At 36.2% G+C, this 8,866-nt stretch overlaps 1 long non-coding RNA gene across 1 annotated transcript in view; it reads left to right on the plus strand.

Moving 5' to 3' along the window:
• The first annotated feature begins 217 nt into the window (after positions 1 to 217).
• LOC149136645 (uncharacterized) overlaps positions 218 to 8,866 on the plus strand; it is a 36,011-nt gene continuing 27,362 nt past the window's right edge. Inside the window, exon 1 of the long non-coding RNA XR_016241158.1 lies at positions 218 to 4,979. This is a non-coding gene — a long non-coding RNA (uncharacterized LOC149136645). The remainder of the gene's footprint in view (positions 4,980 to 8,866) is intronic.

An 8,866-nucleotide genomic window follows, 5' to 3' on the forward strand; every position in this document is an offset into this window, starting at 1 on the left:
TACAGTCTTTAAAAAGACAAAAAAAGAACATTGGAGAATGCTATCCAAGATATATTATGTCTGAAGAAAAGATGACATAGTTGTAGCTGGAAAACCTTTGATCACACTCTGTTTCAAGAGGCCTGGTTTGAGGCTAAACAGCAACTGTTAAGTGAAGAAATCATTACAAACAGAACATGGACCAGATGGTACCTATATAGAGAAGAAATGCTTTGTTATATGTTAGGATCAATGACTTTTTATTGTTAGATACAGTATTGATTTTGTCAAACATTGATTACAGTCAGATCTTCCTTGAAAATATGTTAACTTTGTTGTTGTTGTTGTTTAGCCCAAGGTCAGCTCCGTTTGATCTGGCATATGATCAAAAGCTTTCTAACCTTGACCATCCCATCTTTTAAGACAGTTTATATCAGTATACATTATCCAATACTGCCTTTCATTTTTTGAGAGAATGTCAAGAGAGATCTGACTGTTATTTTTAGCAGGTTGAACAATCACATAGAGATTTCCTCATTGTTAATGATCATGAAGATGATAATACTAGAAATAACAATAAGAATTGCTGTACTTGAAAAGACCTGACCACCACAGCGGAATTGAGATCTTAAAACCAAAGCTGAGAGTCATATAAAAAGCTCTGGTGCTGGCGCCATTTAAAAAGCACCTGTGATGGTGCCATATAAAAAACACCCAGTACACTCTGTGGAGTGGTTGGCATTAGGAATGGCATCCAGCCATAAAAATCAAGCCAAAACAGATTATGGAACTTGACGCAACCCCTGGCCTTACCAGTTCCTGCCAAGCTATCCAACACATGCCAGCATGGAAAATGGATGTTAAATGATGATGATGATGATGATGACAATGATGATGGCAATGATGATGATGACTGGCACAAGACCACAGATTTGGAGCTAGGATTGTATAGATAAGATGTACTTCATTGATACTTTATTTTATCCACTTTAGATGGACGAAAGATAAAGTCACACATGTTTAGAATTGTACTAAGAATGTAAAGAGTCATGATTAAATATGATGACAAACAGTTTGTCTGATGGTCCATTGATTCTGTTAATAAAAAGTTCAATATTGGCACAAGACCACATATTCTTTGAGCAGGGGTATAGTCAATTATATTGACACCTATAAATAAAAATAAATGAAAACTACACCAGTAGTTAAACATAACTAATTAATAGGTGTTTATAATAATTTATTTATCCATCAATAGAAACCTAATTAATTGCATATTAATTCTATTTGTTCTCCAGTTTTTAGAATAGGTATTCCACATGTTGTTAGAGGCAACTAAAAGGTTGGTATCTAGCAGAGCATCAACCATAAAAGATGTTTCAAAAACGTCTCTTTCAACTCAGGTTAAAGTGGACCATAGTAATATTGCTGCTGTCACAGTCACCATTGGTGAGAGGGTGCGCATGAATACATTCAAAGATGCCTTGATATTTTTTTCTAACTTTGAACAACATGCTATTAGTACTCATATTTTAAAATCTGGAAGGATTAGTAAAAGAATGTAAATATATTCCACAATGCATGTCTGTCACTCTACAAGCATCCAAAAAAAGACATAGTATACCAGTCAAATATTGAGAATGATATATATTCTTATGATGTAGCCCAGAAAGTAAATGACCTTAATTTTGAGATAAATAAATGCAAATTTCCTTACTTATTAGATATTATTTTAAATAATTAAGAATACCTATTCAGACTTTTATTTCTTTTTGAAAGAAATTATCAGAATAAGTGAAATAACTATAACTAAGAACTGAACTTGAGTTGAAAATTAGTGAGCTGCAAATTTGATTTGCTACAAACTCAACTCCACTTCTACTATTTTGATTGCTATTATGATAAAGACAACATTTTAGAATTACTTTTCTTCAGATAGTGAGAAAGGTTATTACATAAGGTCAAAGTTTAGTGGAAATGTTCAATGAAACTGATACAAACTATCTCAGTGCATTTCCATAAATTTTTCATTAACTGAATTAAGGTGATATGATAGCGATGTGAAATCATAAAAATGAAATTGTTGTTGAATGAATTCAATTAATTCTTAAGAAGTCTTGTTATGCAGACATAACTGATTGAATTCAAGCTGCAGAGCAAGTATAACTGATATAGAGACAAGAGAGCTGGTGCGTAGGCTTTAGCATTTGACCAATGGTATAAGTGTAGTCGTTGCAGAACATGTTAAACATAAAACTTGTGGTTCTCGTTTTAAAGACAGTATTGTGCTTATTCAAGGAGAAATGTCTGTTGTATTATACAAGCTGTATGATCACAGATACTTCCTATCTGAAAAAGATTGCAAAATGGTACTGTATTATAGTTGTGTTTATTTATATAAATGTTCTCCCATTGGCTCAGTCAGGTAGTACAAGGGTGACAGGTAATGTATATCTGTGGTAAGACAGTAGTGAAATAATTCTTTGATTTTTGTTACTGTTTCCATTTGCATGTCTTTTAATTCAGTTATATCACTAAATGATTTTAAGAGAAGCATAAACACCACAAATTCGACATTAAAAAATATCAGAGTGCAGAATCCAATAGAAAGAAAAAGAAAATTAACAGAAGATGAACAGAAAAAACATTCACCAATTTAAACTTTCCTGGGGATATATCAGTTCATTTGGAGCTGCATATGTAGTATTAAGATTGTGATAATAATATAAAGGGCAATGATGATGAAAATGAGGGTGGTGGTGGTAGTGGTGGTGCTGGTGGTGGTAGAGACGATGTCTGTATTAACGGAACTAAAAACTTGCGTAATAAAATCCAAACGTCGTAGTTAATTTTTCTGAATGAGCTAAAATACAGACGTTGTAAGGGAGACAACTCTACCTTATTCATTGCAACAATAAAAGGTGCTTGAAATTATGTAATTAGAATTTATTTCAGCTATCAACGGAATGTCAGCCTTTCACTAACATCGTGGCAAGATTTCCCCATATAAGTGAAGCTAGTTTCAAATACTTGCTTATTTCAGTACATGTGCACGTACACGTAAATATGTTTTTACATACACGTAGGTTATCTTTTTTGATAATTTGAATTTTAGCTAATAAGTCTAGAGCTGGTTTTTGTAGCAAAGAAACAGAGTTCTTTAGATAAAAACAATGAAAAGTTTGAATTTAGATAACAACAATAGAGTTTGAAATGAGCGAACGCCTTACATATTTATATTGTTCCTCTTACAGATCGAACTGGTGGAATTGTGGTTTACGGTTCCCATATAACTTACCATAACTTAAAAATTTTTTTGAATTTTCAGATGGAGCACCATCATTAATGTTACTTTCATTCAATTTTCTGCAGCCCTCTATTTGTAGCTGTTTTTTGGTCAATAAATAAGTTGGATACCTTTGTTCTCGTTTGTGTTCTTTGCCGTGATGCAGGCTCGTTCTGAATCTCAGATAAAAAACGATATGTGGATTTATTAACCCCCCCCCCCCCCCGAAACACTTCATCCACTTCAAGCAAATCTCTTAAGTTTTAGGTAAAGTATTGAAGAGTTGTGAGCTTTTGAACTCTAAACTGCTACACTATCGGTTTTAATTCTAGATAGCGTGGGTGAGACCTTTGGTACCATGCAGTGGCGTCCAGTTCAGAGATTAACATAACGTTTACTCTTCGAACTGGAACGCCATCAGAGTACTAGTGTACCTTTCGCACCTTCCATTCCAGAGAATACAGTGCCAGTTCTTTCAGCCTCACCCGGTTGCTCATCGCTTAAATTGCGGCATTCTGATGTAACAGAGTTGGGTTGTCTAAAGTTCCTCTGTATTTGAAACAATTTGGCGACTATAATTGGAGGAAATAATCCACAGGACCAACATAGTCTCCCGTTCTCTTGTTCTGAATGATCTCAGAATCCATCCAACCAGTTGCGTCAGTAATATACACAAAAACGATGATTTATTACCCATATTGATTTCCTGGTCCCGCGATGATTGTGTCTCTGGAATTTCAATCACTCATTGCCTTGTGTAATCCGAATGCCATGTCTTTGTGGGATAATAGTAGAGCGCTTGAAATTTTCTGGCATTAAACTCCATGTTGTTTTCTTCAGCCCATTTATAAATGACTTTTATATCTCGCTGCAGGTTCGTGATAATTTCAGGGTTCTTTATTGCATGTGCTACTTATGTAACAGAGTAGTTGGTGACAGTCTGCATGATTAAGGGTTTACCTAGCAGAACCATCACAAATAGTAATGGCCCTAGTAACATTCTCTGAAGGACCCTGATTAGAATTTGTAGGTAAGTGGTTATACACCATTAGGTGTACACCACTTCCGTACATTAAATTTCTAGAAGGAACAACGGAACGCAGATTCTGAACAACATAACAATATTTATTTACAGTGGAATTCAGTTCACGCTTGGAAGGAATTCGGTAGCTCGTCGCCCTCGATTACTGAGACGCCTCCTGAATGATTTCCGTGGTTATTTGTGAAGCTCTGGTGCTGACATGTGAGAGAGCTCTGTTGGACGTCTTGGCTCGACGAAGATCAGTCAACGAAGAGACTGAGAAAAGGCGCCAAAGCTGGGTGTCGAACTCTACGCATGCGCATAAGACTCTTCCTGTATTCCTTCCGGAACTAGTCCCTGCGCATGCGTGGATAAAACTCCGGACATTGAACATATAACAGTCGTCTGCTATAAGTGGTCACTACAAATTAATGTACTTCTTGCTGGCTGCATCTGCCTGGCGCCTATGTTTTGAAAAGCCATGCCGCCACTACTCTAGTTTCCTATATACTATTCAGAGATCATGTAGTTTGCGACATTATTACATGATCAACTTTATCGAAGGTCTTCGTAAAGTCAAGATATATCACATTCAGAAATGAATGATTGAGCTGCAATTTCAATATCCGGTCGTAATACTGTAAGAGCTTTGTGAGGAAACCCCTATTTGGAAGGAAGCTATGCTATGTACCAGTAAGTCTTAGTTTTTTTTCTAAGAACGTAATCATCTTTCTTCTGACTATTCATTTCATGACTTTGGCGATGTGTGAAATTAGAGACAGTGACCTGTAATATTTTGCATCTTCTCTGATTCCCCCATAATAGGCAGTTTGTACTACCTCTGTTGAAGGTGTACAATATATTCTCTTCAGGTGGATCTCTTTTAATGTCGCTGTTTGTGGGCCATTGGGTTCTTCGGGTATGCTCAGTTGGAAATAGTTGCTACATACTTCCGGCTGGTTTGGTAGGGAACAGTTGCTTTCATTGAGCTTGGAATAAGTAAAGCAGCAATTTATCCTTGCTTCTCCACGAAGCAGCCACAACTTATGTAGAGACAGGCAAACTCGTTGGAAGAATCAAAGTTATCCATTAATATTCTCTTTCTCTCTAAAATCAATAGGAAAGTTCGCATCTGCAGACTAACATCCGACCTCTATTCTTCTACATAATGCTAGCACGTGCGCATGTGCGTGACTGCATAAGAATATAAGTAAATATGTATTCTTTTATTCTGTAAATGCTTTCACTCGTTGAGTCTCACCTTCGGAGGTCTTAGACGACAATAACAACCTTAGTACTTTGTCCGGTACCTATTTTATTGACCTCAGGGGTGAAAAAGGTAAAGTTGACCTGGAAGTTAAACACCACCAAATATTTTTTCCCTCGCGCATATTTCACATATATAAATGTATGTGTGTGTGTGTTATTTCTTTACTACCCACAAGGGGATACACACAGAGGGGACAAACAAAGTCAGACAAACGGATTAAATCGACTATATCGAACCCAGTGCGTAACTGGTACTTATTCAATCGACCCCGAAAGGATGAAAGGCAAAGTCGACCTCGGCGGAATTTGAACTCAGAACGTAGCGGCAGACGAAATACCGCCATGCATTTCGCCCGGCGTGCTAACGTTTCTGCCAGCTCACCGTGTGTGTGTGTGTGTGTGTGTGTGTGTGTGTGTGTGTGTGTGTGTACAAGTACATACAGATGCATAGAGGTAATCTATTCTTATTCAAAGCTTGACCACTTCTTGTAAGGTATGGTTTTTCCGTGCACGTGCACGTAAGTGGCTTTTGAGTCCTGAGAGCTGTTTGGAATTTACATAGCAAACAATGCAAATATGTCTCACCACAAGTAGCACAGTGTTGCTTGTCTCGTCTTTGTGGATATTTAAATGCCTTTTTAGACCAGTGTGGGATTCACATGTTTCACTACAAATATGGCATACGTGCGTGAGCCATCTGTATGAAGATGAAATCTGAGATGTGAAGTTAAGCAGCCTTAGAAAAGAAGTCTTAGCATACGCTGAACAACTGAAGAATGTCTCTATTTCTGTATTACCTTTTAGTCGTACTCTTTTCATTTTTGCATACCTTAGTTTGTTTTCTTCAAAATCTTCTACTCCAGACCAGTTCTTTTTTTTACTATATATTTGCATCAAGAGCAATAAATCCAACGTTTTTGTATGATATATTCAACTCCACAAAACTGGTCTTTAGCAGGTCTTTATACCGTTTTTTTCCCCTTGGTTTACTCTGTTTTCGCTTCCCAGCAGATAGGTCTCCATAGAAAACCTGCTTAAAGATGCTCTCATCCTCCATCTACATTAAATGGCTAGTTCACTTTAGCTGATTGGAAACCTGCATAGTGCGAATCGATGAGATTCCTGGTCTCTCTAAAACCTCTATATCTAATGTAAACGATTTCCTGCTAATCCTTAGAATTTGAGGAAGACACCTTTGATGAAAACCTTCTAAGGATTTTATGTGTTGCTTGTAAACAGTTCATGTTTCCAACGCATAAAGAAAGGAGGATGGTACAAATGCACAATAAACCGAAATTTTGTGCTGACCTTAACATAGCGTTGTAACTACACACGATTCTCAAGACAACCAAAATACTTTACCGCTTGTTGAATGCGAGATGCAACTTCTGTGTCCAAAGTTCCTTTGAGTTAACCATCCTGCCGATGTGTTTAAAAGAATTGACAATACCCAACTCTTCATCTTTCACATATGTCCGAGGAACCTACGGGCCTACCCTGGTGCGGGTTGATACATTACCACAGTTTAGTTAGCATTCCTAAGTTACCAGAGGCAGCATCAAATGCTTTAAGCCGATCTCACAGTGAAATAATATGCCACAGTAATCAGCAAGGAGATCTTTAATATGAGATTTAAAGACCTTGCTTTTAAAGTTCATCTAAGAGAGCCGATATAAATTTCCAGTTATACGAAAGTGGATATGAATATTTGTAATATTTTCCAGGAGCGAACCCAAGTGGGAACCTAAGGGACACGTACCCCATTCAAGAAAAGAAGTGCGCCCCTTCTAAATAATGTTATTACGTCCTTTCCTCCTGGAATTGTATTCTCTTCTGACCTTGTGCCCTCCTTTCAAAAAATTCCTGGGACCGCGCCTGTTTTCTACTCTTGTACAGCGCATTTGATATTCTAATATTCTTTTCTACTCTAGGCACAAGGTCCGAAATTGTTGGGGAGGAGGCCAGTCGATTAGATCGACTTCAGTACGCAACTGGTACTTAATTTATCGATCTCGAAAGGATGAAAGGCAAAGTCGACTTCGGCGGAATTTGAGCTCAGAATGTAAAGACAGATGAAATACCGCTAAGCATTTCGCCTGGCCTGCTAACGTTTCTGCCAGCTCGCCGCCTCGATGAAAATCTAATATTGAAACAGCTCTAGAAGTTTTTGAGGTGTTGGAGTAACTGAGTCGTAAGTGTCGGACGATGCCATAGTTACGCCCCTTTACATTCTGACTTAAAATCACGCCGAGATCAAATGTTACCCATTCATCTTTCAGATATCGATGTAAATAAAATAACATCACTCTAGTATTGGATTAATATATATATATATATATATATATATATATATATATATATATATATATATACAAACACACACACACACACACACACACACACACACACACACACACACACACACATATATATATATATACAAACATTTTATTATTATAAGCATTAATTATAATTAGGGTTCAGCAAAATTGCTTCACTACATACCGAAATTTAGAAATAGCAGTTAAATAGTATTCCACTGCCATAATGGAATAGTATTTAACCCTAATTATAATTATGCTTATAATTATAAAATTTTTGTATAAGTTTACCGATAATGGTTCTTTTAACATACCGAACTATTTGGTAAAATTTATTAATTATTAATTTTATCCTATATCATATATATATATATATATATATATATATATATATATATATATATATATATATATATATATATGTATATATGTATATATATATATGTATATATATATTAAAACAGTAGGGTAAAAAATTGGATATTAATATCAATTAATATCAAACCAGGGAACAAGCACATTAAAAGAATCAAAGAGATTCAGGAAAAAATATCTGAGATCTCAATGTATATATTTTGCAGATAACTTTGTATGTATTTTTGTAATTTTCACTTATCTTGCCCGTATACGTTTTGTTGCTTCGCTAAATTTTCTTTGAGAACAATTCGGTCTTAGTAGACGCATTACATGTGATCCTCTTCTAGCACATTAACAGTCCACCTAGTGGTCTCCTTTACACACACACACACACACACACACACACACACACACACACACACACACATATATTTCCATCATGCATCCTAGATATGTACAAAATTATTTAAATGAGAGCTAGAGTGAGAGAGAGAGAGAGAGAGAGAGAGAGAGAGAGAGAGAGAGAGAGAGAGAGAGAAGAAGAAAAGTAATCTCCTCTCTACTTCCATAAGACATGGATGCCTTGAAAGGGACTCTTAGTGCCATTTCTGACAAAGCTATTTAAAAAAAATA

The sequence above is a fragment of the Octopus bimaculoides genome, chromosome 3, assembly GCF_046866305.1.
Source record: "Octopus bimaculoides isolate indiv1 chromosome 3, ASM4686630v1, whole genome shotgun sequence".
Taxonomy (NCBI): Eukaryota; Metazoa; Mollusca; class Cephalopoda; order Octopoda; family Octopodidae; genus Octopus; species Octopus bimaculoides.